Raw genomic sequence first — 14,715 nt, forward strand, 5'->3', positions numbered from 1 at the left:
AATCAGTGGGGTAAGCCTTTCTGTTACATATTTGCACCTAGGAGACCACATATCAGTATACCAACTATCGTCCAGTCTCCAACCTTCGCTTTTTGGCGAAGGTTGTTGAGAGTGTGGTGGCACATCAGCTTCCTCTGTTCCTGGAGGAAACTGATTATCTGGACCCGTACCAATTGGGTTTCAGGCCCGGATACAGCACGGAGATGGCATTGGTCGCGCTGGTGAATGATTTCTGGCGGGCTCGGGACAGGGGTTGTTCCTCTATTCTGATCATTCATGGTTTCGGGGTGGGGTATCATCAGTATGCTGATGATACCCAGCTTTTCATTTCGACCCCAAACCACGCCAGTGATGCCCTCGATGTGATGTCCTGCTGCCTGGAGGCGGTTCAAGTCTGGATGGGGAGGAACAGGCTTCAACTCAACCCTGACAAGACTGAGTGGCTGTGCGTATCGGCATCTCGGGATATTCAGGATATCCCATCCCTCTCTATGGGGGGTGAGTTATTACCCCCCGTAGATAGGGCTCACAACTTGGGAGTCCTCCTAGATTCACAGCTTTCCTTAGAAGACCGTATAGTAGCTGTGACTAGGGGGGCCTTCGCCCAGGTCCGCCTGGTGCGCCAGTTGCGGCCCTATCTAGACCGGGATGCCTTATGTACGGTCACTCACGCGCTCGTGACCTCTCGTCTGGACTACTGCAACGCTCTCTACATGGGGCTACCCTTGAAGACCACTCGGAGGCTCCAACTGGTACAGAATGCAGCCGCGAGAGTTGTGTTGGGAGTTTCCCGACACTCCCATGTTACACCTCTGCTCCGCGAGCTGCATTGGCTTCCAGTTGTCTTCCGGGTGAGATTCAAGGTGTTAGTAATGACCTACAAAGCCCTACATGGCATGGGTCCGGAATACCTTGGGGAGCACCTGCGGCCGGCGTCAACTTCCCTCCGCCCAGTACGCTCCCACAGAGAGGGCTTCCTCAGGGTGCCACCGGTCAAAGAATGCCGACTGGTGGCCCCCAGGGGGAGGGCGTTCTCTGTGGGCGCGCCGGAGTTATGGAACCATCTTCCGGCCGAGCTCTGGATGGCGCCTGACCTCCGCTCCTTCCGGCGCGATCTCAAAACCTACCTTTTTGAACAAGCTGGCCTGGCCTGATGGGATGGGGTTGGGTTTTATAAATCGGTTTTAACTTTTTAATGTGTACTAATTTATTCATGGGCATTGTTGTTTAATCGCTTTTAATTTTTGTATCTTGTTTTTTAATATGTATTGCCCTGTTCACCGCCCTGAGTCCTCCGGGAGAAGGGCGGTATACAAATTAAATTAATAAATAAAATAAATAAATAAAATTTACTTCTCGTGAATTCCAGATATTCACCATGGAGAACTCTATTAGGCATGTACGTCGGCTCCATTCCATCCCTCGTCTAATGGTCTGGCTGAAGTCATGGTGAAGTCAACAAAGGATGCCCCCTGAAAAATCATCAAGGGGAACTGGCACCGTCGGTTAGCCCAGTTCCTGTTAGCCCAACATGCCACCCCCTGCACAGCCACGGGAAAATCACCAGTGGAACTGCGTTGGGGGTGACGCCTCATAACCAGGCTAGACAGAATGCACCCAGACAGAGCAAATGCCGAGCCAGAGCAACCCCTCCCGCAAAGATCCCTGGAGAATGGACAGACCATTTGGGCAAGGAACTATGGGGTGGAATAAGTGGGTGCAGGGGGTTGTCATTGAATGAACGGGTCCCTTGTCTTATAGACATCAGCACAGACTCCCACATTCGAAGGCACATCGACCAATTGAGGAAGCGAAGCCCTCAAAACCCAACAGAACTAATCACCAGAGTACCAGAACTCACAATTCCGTCTTCAGGTGCAGAGGATTCCCCTAGTGCTGCCCCACCGCAGCCCGTAGAGCAAGACACGAGCCACATAATTCCAGGGACCATCCCAATGCAACCATCCTTTCATCCAGAACAGGGGGAAGGGGAGCTGGTTGTCGAGACACCTCTCCGTTGCTCCGGCCGAACAAGGAAAACCCCAGCCTACCTTAACGACTACGAATGGTCTATCAACAAATAACAAATGGATGGTGGCAAACACCAGTTCAGGGGAAGGGGAAGGGGTGTTATGTATTTAATGTTATACTGTTATGTTCAATAACACACGTTAGAAATGTATAATCTGTGAGGTAAAACCGATGACAGGAATACACGCGACAGCTTTTGACAGTTGTCAAAAGCTGCCGCAGGCTACTGCGCACACGCGGCAGCTGACAGCTCTTAGCTCTTAGCTGTCAGCCCAGCTGCCTACAGCGCAAGAGCAGCCGCAGCTGATAACTCCAAGCTGTCAAACCCAGCCGCCACCGATTGGACCCAGCTTTCCGGCGGGAAGAAGACGACACGCGGATTGGACAGCCAGCCACCGGCTGGGTATAAAAGAGCAGAGCCACCGCTCTGTCAGCTGTCCGGTGCCTCTGAATAAACATGTCAACCTGAGCCAGCTGTCTCCGCGTGGTCCTTGCCCTTTGAGCCACTTCACATACAATCTGTAAATATGCTGCATGAAAAGTTTCGCTAAGGCTTTTGCGGTAGGGATCTTTTGGCAAGGGATGAAGTGTACTTGTTTGGAAAACAAGTCTGTGACCGTCCAGACTACAGTGTTCCCATTGCTTTCTGGTGATTCCACTATAAAATCCATGGCTATTTCTTTCCATGGGGCTGAGGGGTTCGCCACCGGTTGTAACAGTCCTGGCGATTTCCCTTGCAGCCTCTTAGCTGTCGTGCAAATTTGGCAGCTGCCTATGTAGCTTTTTAGGTCCTTTTTCATGGATGGCCACTAAAGTTGCCTTTTAGTTAAGTATAAGGTTTTTACAAACCTGAAATGTCCTGCTGATTTTGTATCATGGCACAGCTGCATGAAATTGATCCTCTGGGTGGCTGGTATGTATAACTTCTCATCCACCCAGGGTAGTCCATCTTTAATTGTGCACACATGTCTATTTTTCTGGAACCATTCATCAGTTTCCAAAGACTTTTGGAATTCTATTCCAATTCTATTCACATTTCAATAGTTTAGCATATAGGTGGGCAGCCCGCAACTTTTTCAGGACTGCTCTGACTAGGCTAATTTGTTCCTCTTTGGTCTCAGTGAAGATAAGGATGTCATCTAGGTAAACCAGGACCCCCTTATATAGGTGCTCTCTTAGCACTTCATTAATTAATTGCATAAAAACTGTGGGGGCCCCTTGCAGTCCAAATGGCAGGACTTTGAACTGGTAGCAACCCATTGGACAATTGAACGCAGTCTTCCATTCGTCCCCTTCCTTAATCCTAATGCGGTAGTATGCTTCTCTCACGTCTAGTTTGGTAAAAATCCTTCCTTTCGATATGTGGGATAGCATATCCTTCATTAGGGGTAGGGGATACAGATTACATTCACTAATTGTGTTTAGAGACCTATAATCCATGCATAAACGAAGCAAGCCATCCTTCTTCTCCCTGAACAGGACTGGGGCAGCCACTTTGGGTTTGGCAGACTCAATAAATCCCCTTTCTAAGTTTTTATTTATGAATCTTTCCATTCCGTCGTTTCCTTTGGGCTCATGGCATACATCCTGGGCTTTGGGAGTTTTGCCGCAGGTTTGAATTCTATAACACAGTCTGTGGGCCAGTGCAGGGGGAAGCTAAACTGCCCGTTCCTCACTGAAAAGTTCAGCAAGGTCCCTGTATTCTTCCGGTATTTCTGGTAACCCCTTCTCTTCCCCCACTGATGCTGACTCCTCTCTTTGGGTTGGGAGGATGCTTTGAGGTTTTAGGTTCCTATGGTCTCTCTCTGGGAAGTTGAGTTCTGCTGTCCTCCAATTTATCCAGGAGTTCCAGTTCTTTAGCCATTTCTTTAGCCTAAAATAATTGGGCATTCTACGCCTGGGGCCACTACAAACATTATGTCTTCCTCATGAGTCCCCAGGGACAGGTGACTTGGTAAGGTGGCTAGGGTAGCTGGGACCCCCCCTGCTATGGATCCATCTAACTGGCCAAAGGAGATTGGTTGTTTTAGTCTCCTCACTGTGATGCCCAAATTCCCCACCAGCGTCGGGCTGATGAGGCACCGGGTGCAGCCAGAGTCTATTAGGGCTTTTACTTTGATGGCTTCGGGCATGGAGGAAGCTAATATAGTCACTGCCTTAAGGATGGGTGGAATGGATCCACTTACCAATGGTTCTCCCTCTGAGCTGTCTTGCGAGGTGTCCCCCACCCCTGCAGTGTAGGCTGGAATCCCCTCCCAGTCTTTGGCAGGGGTTGGGGACTCTACAGCCTCTGTCCCCCTCATGGCAGGTTCTTTCAGGTTGCCTTGGGACTTCCCTGGTCTCCTGGAGGGTGATGCCTATGATTTGTGCTAAGGGGCTTTTGAGCGGCAATCTGCGGCATGGTGGCCCTCTCTCCCGCATTTGAAACAGCCTGTTGATTTCTTAGCTGTGGACAGTGGTTTTGCCACCTCGCATGTTTGCTCGGGCAGTGGGCGACTCCATGGTTTTCCCCAGCGGTGCCTCTTTAGTAGGTCTATCTCCGCCTCTTCTGCCAGGACATACCAGTCATCGAGATGGTGTGGGTCTCCTCAAGGCAGGCAAGCGTCATACAGGTCATAGTTTAGCCCGTCTTTGAAATGGCTAAGGAGGATATCTTCTGGCCAGTTCAGCTTGCTGGCAATTGCTCAGAATTCTTGGGTATATTCAGCCACTGGCCGTCTGCCCTGCCTCACCATTTTGATTCTCTCCTGGGCCTTACGATCAGCCAAAGGATCTTCAAACTGCCTCCTCAAGGATGACATGAATTGGTTGAAATCGTTGAGTTCTGGGGCGTTGGAGTCATGCAGTTTCACCACCCAGTCTGCAGCCTGTCCGTCTAAGGCGGATTGCATGATATGGATGCAGGCTTTGTCACTGGGGATGTCCCGTCCATATTCTTCCATATAGCTGAGGACTTGGGTTAGGGAAAACCCCAAGTGTGGTGGCTCCCCCCTGAATTTTGCTTCCAGGGGTGGTAGTCTTTGAATGGATCATTGTCTGCCCAGCGGGCAGTATTGCCCCTCATCCTGATCCCCATCTGTGGTTCTGGTGAGGGTGCTCCTGAGGTGGCAGCTCCTGGTCCAGCAGATAGCCCCGGTGTTGCAGGTTTATTTATTTATTTATTTATTTTATTATGGGACTTATATGCCGCCCTATCTCCCAGAGGACTCAGGGCGGCTAACAACAATAAAAACCAACAGTACAAAAGTTAAAAAAAAATTAAATAACAGCCCCAAATATTAATTATACAGTTAAAATTAAGACTTTTAAAAACCCATCATCAATCCAGGTCAGCCTGATGGAAAAAGAATGTCTTGAGGTCGCGGCGAAAGGACCGGAGGTCTGGGGCCATCCGAAGCTCAAGGGGGAGTTGATTCCAAAGGGCTGGCGCTCCCACAGAGAAGGCCCTCCCCCTGGGGGTCGCCAGCCGTCATTGTCTGGCCGACGGCACCCTGAGGAGGCCCTCTCTGTGTGAGCACACTGGGCAATGGGAGGTCGTCCCCGGCAGCAGACGGTTCCGGATCCCCCCCACTGTCTCTCCAATTGCGGCCCCAGGCGCTGCTGTGGCTACAGTATTCAACTTTCTCCTCTCTTAGTGAGCTAAGGGTTTTCTTCATGAGGTCAATAGCTCTCTCTAGGATCTGCTCCTCTTCACTGTCGTGCAGGGAGCTCTCCATCTCTTGCCTCCATTCGGTTTGGTGGCTGCCCCGCCTCGGGTCAGTTTCCTCGATGCCTTTTCCCACTCGCTTTTCCTTCCAATGCCCATCGACCACCGCAGTTTGTGGTCATGCGTCTCCACCACCTCTTCCCCGGAGGAATATGACGCCTCGGCTTCCGACCATTGGTGGGGTTTCGTTTGGGGGGAAAACTCCCTTTCCATGGGGCTTTCCTCGTCCCTTGCCTCATCATTAGACATTGTATTTTTTGCAAAGTCCCCTGGTAAGGTTTTTCCTTCCAGGTTGACTCTTACTGCAGATCCTGTCTAATGTCAGGACCCACCCCAATCCACATCTTAGGAAAGAAGAACTCTTGGAGACAGGATTGTCCAAGCATGAACTTTTACTAAAACATGATTGACAGTGGATAATCTAGACAGGATCTGGAAACTGTGTCACACATTGATACTTTTAAAGTGTCCTGTCGGCTAGGCAATGCCAGCTGGCAACCCCCAGGGGGAGAGCCTTCTCTGTGGGCGTGCCGACCCTCTGGAATGAACTGCCTCCAGAGCTGCAGACGGCCCATGACCTGAAGACATGGATGTTCCAACAAGTGGGCCTGGACTGACTATGGTTTTAAATTTGGCTTTTATTAGGTTAAATTGTCATTTATTTATTATATCCATTGTTTAATTCTTTTTTTTAATTTTGTACTTTATGTTTTTTTAATTTTTTAATTGTTGCGAGCTGCCCTGAGTCCTTGGGGAGAAGGGCAGCATATAAATTTAATAAATATCAAATCTCTCAATCTCCCTGAGTAAAAACCCCTCCCCTCAGTCCATTTGGTCAGTCCTGGATCAGTTAAATTTCATGTGTCAAAAGCTTCCATGGGAAAAGGGATCTTCCATGCCTTTACGACATTTACTTCCTCCCCTTCAGATTCCAATCAGAGATACACACCAGAAACTCTCCCCCCCCCTTTCTTTGTTCTTCGCAGTTCAAAGGTTCTTTCCCTGCTCTTTGATGATGGCCCCCAGGCAGGCTGAAAAGAATTTTCCAAGTACTTGGGGAACACCCTGTGGCTAAACCTGAAATTGTAAGCTGACACTTTTAAAAAGAGAGAGAGAGAGAGAGAGAGAGAGAGAGAGACTTTAGAAAACAAGATAAGACTAACCTTGAACACCAGATGTGAGAGTCCACCATGGAAGAAATACAAAAACAAATGTATGCTATGATGAAAATAACCTGCCAAACTTATCAGTTCCTTTCCACAGCTGGTGATGAAATAAGAGCTTTTGGGAAAAAACTAGATAGCGTCTTGGATAAGCAAATGCAAATTGTGACTATAACTAACAATTTATTGGGACAGAACATAACAGAAGAAATTGAACAATCAAATACTCTGACAGAAGATTTAACTACTCAATAAGCACAGGCAAGAGAAAATTTGGAGAAAAACCTGAAAAAATGTTACATAAAGCAGAAGGAATTTGAAGATGAAAATGAGAAACAGATGGAAGAAAAAATAGACAGTCCATGACAATTATGCCAAGAGGGGAAAATAATGAGAAGATTTGGTATTCCTATCAGACCCCCTCAACCCCTCAAAAATAGAGATTGGAGGGTCACTTCAATATGATACTACAACACAAAAACTCTTTGATGACCCTAAAGCAAAGAAACAGAAAATGATATGGCAAAGGAAAAAAGCCAGAATACGATTGAAGAATGAATGGACATATTTAAGAGGCCTGAAATCGAAAATATCTAAATAGACTTCCGGAGCTGAGGTCACAGCAGACAAGCGGGTCCTGGAATATCTCTTCGGATCGCAGCTTGTTTTCCCGATACTGTGCAGCTTTACATAGCCATCGCCAGCTGGGGATCAGCAGGCGAAGAAGAGAGGACGCTCGGCAATTGCAGGGAACTTGCAAAATCCCTGCTTAGCAGTGAGAAATCCTCCCGTGGTGCCGGTATTGAGAGAAGGCACCTGAAGAATGGCTGCCCCCGGGCTGTGACTCAGCAATTTAGAAGGAAGCTAGGCAAAGTTAAGAGTGAATATCAAAAGAGAATGAGAAATCCCCCCCTTCGTTTGTTGATCGTTTGAGAGGTGAGCAGCGTGAAGTATTATCCAGCCTTAACTGACTAAAGCTGCAGACAACAATACAGGCTTTTAACAATAGCCGCCTTAGAGAGACTCACAGGCTGATTTGAGGATTCCAGTTACTTCTTTGGTGCTCTTCTTCGATGGACAGACTCTTTCTTTAAACTTTGATAAGTGTTTTTTTTCTCCTTTTGAAATATCTGGGATCTGGATGGTGACTTGTTAATTCGTTAATGCATAACAGCCTGGAGACCCCCTTTTCTATTTGATCTGGCATCGGGGTTTTTTTTCTTTTTTTTTCTTTCTGCTTCTTTCTTGGAGATTTAACATCGTAACATTTGTCAGCAGAGAAGAGAAGAGGAACTGAACTGAACTGAATTGGACTGCCACGCTCCCTTGAAGAATAAGGAATTTAAATATACTGAACTGGGTTACATTCCCCTTTTTTTGAATATTGGCTTATTCATATTATTACTTATTTCCCTTCCTCTTTGCCATTGATAGGGCCTATTTACTATATTCTCTCTATATTTTTCTTTTTATGCCTTATATAATAACAACATATTTAACCCCTACTTTAATAAACTTAGAGAAGAAATTGGGTGATTAGGATAATATTGAGAGTACGAGGTGCTTGGGGAGGAGTCTTGGAGATTGAGTAAGTGTAGGCTATTTTGGAAGAGCACCAAAGAATAACAGAAATGGTGACCATAACAACTTTTGCCAAGAAGAAGACCATAGTGCCTGTGCCCACACAATCCCCGTCAACTGCACCCCTGACAGCTCGCAAATTTCCGGATGAGACAGTGACAGGGAATAAAGACGCTTTATCTATACAGGGAGTTCAGGATATGTTTAAGTCACGTCAAGACTTAATGTTGAAAAATCAGGAGACTACAGCTATAGGATTTGAGGAGTTAAAGAGGGAAATGAAGGCTGAGATGGGTAACCAGATGGAAGGTTTAAAGGGTGAAATAAGGAGTATACATACGAAGCTCCAGGAAATGCAGACAATGGTAGTGAGTCAAGAGGAACGGATCCAGGTGGTAGAAACGAGAATGGATAAGACAGATGTAAAAGTGGAAAGTATGGAACACCGGCTGGTGATAGCTAATAAACGCCTGGAGGATGAAATAATTGCCCTTGAATTAGATAAATCTGCCTTCTTCCTACGTTTACAAAACATTGAAGAGGACCGAGAGGAGCAGTTGGAAACTATTGTGACAGAGATTTTGGCTGGAGTGCTTGAGGTGAATCCACAAGAGATGTTGAGGGATATAGATGACGTATTTCGGGTTTACACTAGTTATGCACGTCGAAACAAACTTCCGAGAGAGATACATGTCCGACTGAATAAAACATCAGTGCGGGAGCAGGTCCTAAGGAAAGCAAGAGAGAAGACTATATCCTTTAAAGGAAGATCAGTAATTATTCTTTTTTTTATTGAAAAGTTTTAAAATACATTTTATCTTTAACAATCCCCTCTCCCCCTCCCCTACCTATCCCTCCCTACCCCTCCCCCCCTTTTCCCCCCTCCCCCCCCAACTTCCCAGAGCTAAGTACAGGGTATAAAAACAAAGAACAATCATAAACATCCATATGCTACCAACGATAAATTCTTAAATCTATCACTCTCTAGCTCATATAAGATATCTACAAACAATACTAATATTTCATATAGAAAAAAAAAGAAAATAGAAAGGAAGACTTATTCAAATGCTAAATGAAACTTTTTAGTCCCATATTTCTTCTGGATATATTCAATCCATTTTTTCCACTCCATAATATAGCGTTCTTGCGAATGATCTTTCAAATAAGCCGAGATCTTTGCCATTTCTGCCAGGTCAGAAACCTTTAAAGTCCATTCCTCTATAGTCGGCAGTTCCTCCTTCTTCCAATATTGACCTATTAAAAGTCTTGCTGCTGTAATTAAATTCAACATCAACTTAGTGTCCACAACAGTAGCTTCTGTAATTATACCCAACAAAAAGAATTGCGGACAAAACTTTATCTTTTGCTTGAAGATCTTCTGCATATTCCACCAAATTTTTATCCAAAAAGTCTTAACCTTTTTACAAGTCCACAATATGTGAAAATATGTTGCATCTTCACTACCACACCTCCAGCATTTTGGCTGATAGTTCGGATACATACTTGCAAGCTTTTTGGGATCTAAATGCCATCTATAAAACATTTTATAAAAGTTCTCTCTTAAGTTTTGAGCTTGTGTAAATTTTACGTTCCTCACCCAGATCTTTTCCCACGTGTCCATTGTAATAACTTCTTGGATGTTCTGGGCCCATTTTATCATACAATCTTTAACAAGTTCTGTTTCTGAGTCAATTTCTATCAATGCAAGATATATCCGTTTGATATGTGCTGGACCCTGATTTCTAATTTGCTTTATCAAATTTTCATCAGTCATTGCAAAACCAGTTTTCTGATCTTCTTTCCACCTGGCCTGTAGCTGAGTATATTGAAACCAGGTTTGAACAATCTTCTCATCTCGCAAGAGATTATACGATTTTAAACACCATACACTTCTTTCCAAGCTTAAAATCTCCTTATACGTGGTCACGTCATGTTTGAATCCAACATTTATGTTTTCTATTGCGTGTTTTGGAATTGCCCACAATGGCATCTTACAGTCTAACTTGTGTCTATACTTCTTCCAAACTCTCAACAATGCCTGTCTTAAAATGCACTTTAAACACATTATCTACCTTCTTATCATACAACAAATATGCATGCCAGCCAAATAACAAGTCGTGGCCCTCAAGATTTAATAATCTCTCTTGTGTCAAATTAATCCAATCACTTATCCCTGCTAACGCAGCAGCTTCATAGTATAATTTAAGATTGGGCATTTTAAGACCACCTCTTTCACGAGTATCCTGCATAATCTTAAGTTTAACTCGTGGCCTTTTTCCTGCCCAAACAAATTTATTGATACCCCGTTGCCATTCTTCCAAATTAGAATCTTTCTTAAGAACCGGTATCATTTGAAATAAGAATAAAAATTTAGGCAGGATATTCATTTTCACTGCTGCGATTCTTCCCAACAAAGACAATTGCAATTTTTCCCAACTCTCCATTTCTTTTTGAATTTTTCCCCATAGTTTTTCATAATTATTTTTATATAACTTTGTATTAGAGGGTGACAAAAACACCCCCAAATATTTGACCCTTTTAGCAATCTCAAATCCAGTTAATCCTTCTAAAAGGGTCTTTTGCGATACTGTCATATTTTTGGCCAGAATTTTAGTTTTTTGTACATTAACTTTAAATCCAGAAACCCTCCCATATTGCATTATTATCTCCATCAGGTTCACAACAGAATTTTCTGGCTGGGTCACTGTAACAACCAGATCGTCTGCAAACGCCCTCAGTCTATAATCCTGATCTCTAATTTGTATACCCTTAATTCTTTCCGAACTCCGTATTTTTACTAGTAATATCTCCAATGTTAACACAAATAGTAAAGGCGATAACGGACACCCTTGCCTTGTGCCCTTCTCAATATTACATGCTTCAGTCAAACTATTGTTAACTATTATTCGGGCAGTTTGTTTTTGATACAATGCCCTAATTGGTTGTAAAAATTTATCCCCAAAATTCATTTTATCTAAAACTTTCATCAAAAATTGCCAATTCAATTGATCAAAAGCTTTTTCAGCATCTAAAAAAATTAGTGTAAGTGTAATATTGGAAAATCAATAAAAAATTATATTAAAAAAGAAAAGAGTTGCAAAATATTGAATTAGAACATGTTCATAGAAATCTAATTTATTTAAATGGGGAATTTTATGAAAATAGTAATAAAAATTCTAGAATGTTGGCTAAAGCCACACAAGTTAAAAAGGTAAAAAGCCTGATTGGAGCAATAAAGAATGAAAAGGGAGAAAATGTAACATGATGAGAGAAAAACTGTTAATATTTCAGAAGTTGTTTTTTTTTGTTTTTTTTTGAAGTTATATAAGGGAAAGGAAATAAATGTGAATGAAAGTCAGGCATATATAGAAAAGAATTTAAACTGTAAAATTTGAGAATATGATAAAGAAATAGTGGAATCACAAATGAAAGAGGAAGAGATACTGGAAGTTATTAATAAATTGAAAATAAGTAAAGCACCAGGGTTAGATGGACTAGGCGCAGAATACTATAAAAAATTTAAAGGATTATTGGTGCCGAAGAGGAGGTTAATGTTTAATAAAATAATGGAAGATAATTAATAAAGTTCCTGGAAGCAATCTCTGATAGTATTGATACGAAACCTAATAAAGATCTTACAAACCCAGGATCATATAGACCAGTATCCATTATTAATCAGGATGCTAAGATTTTTACAGCAATATTGACAAATAGATTGAATACATTTATAGAGAATTATATTAAAAATGATCAGTGTGGATTTATAAGAGGCTGACAGATGTCAGATGTAGTAAGAAGGGTATTAAATTTAGGCTATTACATAATGCCCCTTCATGGATTACTGCCTTGTCGTGGCGAAGGGGCTTGCGTAATTCAATGAAGCTATGAGCTATGCCGTGCAGGGCTACCCAAGACGGACAGGTCATAGTCGAGAGTTCTGACAAAACGTGATCCACTGGAGAAGGAAATGGCAACCCACTCCAGTATCTTTGCCATGAAAACCCTATGGACAGTACCAAAAGGCAAAACGATATGACGCTGGAAGATGAGCCCCTCAGGTCGGAAGGCGTCCAATATGCTACTGGGGAAGAGCAGAGGGCTAGTACTAGTAGCGCCAGAAAGAATGAAGCGACTGGGCCAAAGCCGAAAGGACGCTCAGCTGTGGATGTGTCTGGTGGTGAAAGGAAAGTCCGATGCTGTAAAGATTTTTTCTCCATAGGAACCTGGAATGTAAGATCCATGAATCAAGGAAAGCTGGACGTGGTCAAACAAGAGATGACAAGACTGAACATCGACATCTTAGGTATCAGCGAACTAAAATGGACAGGAATGGGTGAATTTAATTCAGATGACCATCAGGTATACTACTGCGGACAAGAATCCCTCAGAAGAAATGGAGTAGCCTTCATAGTCAATAAAAGAGTAGGAAAAGCAATACTGGGATACAATCCTCAAAATGACAGAATGATCTCAGTTCGAATCCAAGGCAAACCATTCAATATCACAGTAGTCCAAGTCTATGCCCCAACCACCAGTGCTGAAGAGGATGAAATTGACCGGTTCTACGAAGCCCTACAGCACCTTATAGAACTAACACCAAAAAATGATGTCCTTATCATCATGGGGGATTGGAATGCTAAAGTAGGAAGCCAAAAGATAACTGGAATAACAGGCAAGTTTGGCCTTGGAGTACAAAATGAAGCAGGGCACAGGCTGATAGAATTTTGTCAAGAGAATACGATGGTCATAGCAAACACTCTTTTCCAACAACCCAAGAGACGGCTCTACACATGGACATCACCAGACGGTCAACACAGAAATCAGATTGACTATATGCTCTGCAGCCAAAGATGGAGAAGCTCTATACAGTCAGTAAAAACAAGACCAGGAGCTGACTGTGGCTCAGACCATGAGCTTCTCCTTGCAAAGTTTAGGCTCAAACTGAAGAAAGTAGGGAAAAGCACTAGGCCACTCAGGTATGAATTAAATCATATCCCTGTTGAATATACAGTAGAGGTGACAAATAGATTTAAGGAATTAGATCTGATAGACAGAGTGCCTGAAGAACTATGGACAGAGGTTCGTGACATTGTACAACAGGTAGCAACCAAAACCATCCCAAAGAAAAAGAAATGCAAGAAAGCAAAATGGCTGTCTGAGGAAGCTTTGCAAATAGCTGAGGAAAGGAGGGAAGCGAAAGGCAAGGGAGAAAAACATAGATATGCCCAATTGAATGCAGAATTCCAGAGAATAGCTAGAAGAGATAAGAATGCCTTCTTAAATGAACAGTGCAAAGAAATAGAAGAAAACAATAGAATAGGGAGGACCAGAGATCTTTTCAAGAAAATTGGAGAGATGAAGGGAACGTTTAATGCAAAAATGGGCATGATAAAGGACCAAAATGGCAGGGACCTAACAGAGGCAGAAGAGATTAAGAAGAGGTGGCAAAATTACACAGAAGAACTATACAAGAATGAGCTTAACGTCCCTGATAATCACAATGAGGTGGTCACTGACCTCGAGCCAGACATCCTAGAATGTGAAGTGAAGTGGGCCTTAGAAAAGCTGAGCAACAACAAAGCTAGTGGAGGTGACAGTATTCCAGCTGAGCTATTCAAAATCTTAAAAGACAGTGCAGTAAAAGTGCTACACTCAATTTGCCAGCAAATTTGGAAAACTCAACAGTGGCCACAGGATTGGAAAAGATCAGTTTACATTCCAATTCCAAAGAAAGGCAGTGCCAAAGAATGTTCAAACTATCGCACCATTGCACTCATTTCTCATGCTAGTAAAGTCATGCTTAAAATCCTACAAGCTAGACTTCAGCAGTATGTGGATCGAGAACTACCAGAAGTACAGGCAGGATTTCGAAGAGGCAGAGGAACTAGAGATCAAATTGCCAACATACGCTGGATCATGGAGAAAGCTAGGGAGTTCCAGAAAAACATCTACTTCTGCTTCATTGACTATGCTAAAGCCTTTGATTGTGTGGATCATAACAAACTGTGGCAAGTTCTTAAAGAGATGGGAGTACCAGACCATCTTATTTGTCTCTTGAGAAACCTATATGCGGGTCAAGAAGCAACAGTGAGAACTGGACACGGAACCACTGATTGGTTCAAAATTGGGAAAGGAGTCCGGCAAGGCTGTATACTGTCGCCCTGCCTATTTAACTTATATGCAGAGCACATCATGAGAAAGGCAGGGCTAGATGAATCAAAAGTTGGAATTAAG

This window comes from Vipera ursinii (assembly GCF_947247035.1).
Source record: "Vipera ursinii genome assembly, chromosome: 12".
NCBI classification, from domain to species: Eukaryota; Metazoa; Chordata; class Lepidosauria; order Squamata; family Viperidae; genus Vipera; species Vipera ursinii.